The sequence below is a fragment of the Cucurbita pepo genome, unplaced genomic scaffold (genome assembly GCF_002806865.2).
Source record: "Cucurbita pepo subsp. pepo cultivar mu-cu-16 unplaced genomic scaffold, ASM280686v2 Cp4.1_scaffold000469, whole genome shotgun sequence".
NCBI lineage: Eukaryota > Viridiplantae > Streptophyta > Magnoliopsida > Cucurbitales > Cucurbitaceae > Cucurbita > Cucurbita pepo.
Genome location: NW_019646699.1, coordinates 24,480 through 25,449, shown reverse-complemented (window position 1 = coordinate 25,449; position 970 = coordinate 24,480). Strand labels below are relative to the sequence as shown.

The window sequence follows — 970 nt, the reverse complement described above, 5'->3', positions numbered from 1 at the left end:
CCCTTATCATTCACGATGTATGGACACGTATGCTACGAGATAGGAGAATGATCATTATGTTTATCATAATGCTATCGTGACGGTCGCTATTCCTAACGGGTGTCCGACATCAACAGCTACCAGAGAATGCTCGTCCGACCAGAAAGGGATCTAGGAGGTGTNTAGTGGCTAAACAAAATGTAACATGGTTTCGACTAATAACCGGCCCGAAGCCAGACAACAAAATTTGGTACTTAGCAGGCACACGCCTTAACCACTCGGTCAAAGCGACTGGGCAATATGAGTTTATTAATATTCTCTTACAACGATGATGATCTAGTGGCTAAACAAAACAAAATGTAACATGATTTCGACTACTAACCGGCCCGAAGCCAGACAACAAAATTTGAAAGATCGTCGCCTGAGAGATTCGAACCCTCGCGGGAAAATCTCATGTACTTAGCAGGCACACGCCTTAACCACTCGGCCAAAGCGACTGTCGTTTGTCAATATGAGTTTATTAATATACTCTTACAACGATGATGATGTAGTGGCTAAACAAAATGTAACATGGTTTCGACTAATAACCGGCCCGACGCCAGACAACAAAATTTGAAAGATCGTCACCTGAGAGATTCGAACTCTCGCGGGAAAATCCCATTAGCAGGCACACGCCTTAACCACTCGGCCAAAGCAACTGTCGTTTGTCAGTATGAGTTTATTAATATACTCTTACAACGATGATGATCTAGTGGCTAAACAAATCTTAGCAGGCACACGCCTTAACCACTCGGCCAAAGCGACTGTCGTTTGCCAAATGTAACATGATTTCGACTACTAATAACCGGCCCGAAGCCAGACAACAAAATTTGAAAGATCGTCGCCGGAGAGATTCGAACTCTCGCGGGAAAATCCCATGTACTTAGCAGGCACACGCCTTAACCACTCGGCCAAAGCAACTGTCATTTGTCAATATGAGTTTATTAATATA

At 43.8% G+C, this 970-nt stretch overlaps 2 non-coding genes across 2 annotated transcripts; both read right to left on the bottom strand.

The window, feature by feature from the left end:
- Window positions 1-394: 394 nt before the first annotated feature.
- TRNAS-GCU lies at window positions 395-476 on the bottom strand. Its single transcript has one exon. It is a non-coding gene; the product is annotated as a tRNA-Ser (tRNA).
- Window positions 477-857: 381 nt separating this feature from the next.
- Window positions 858-939, bottom strand: TRNAS-GCU. The gene has a single exon. It is a non-coding gene; the product is annotated as a tRNA-Ser (tRNA).
- Between the last annotated feature and the right edge of the window lie 31 nt (window positions 940-970).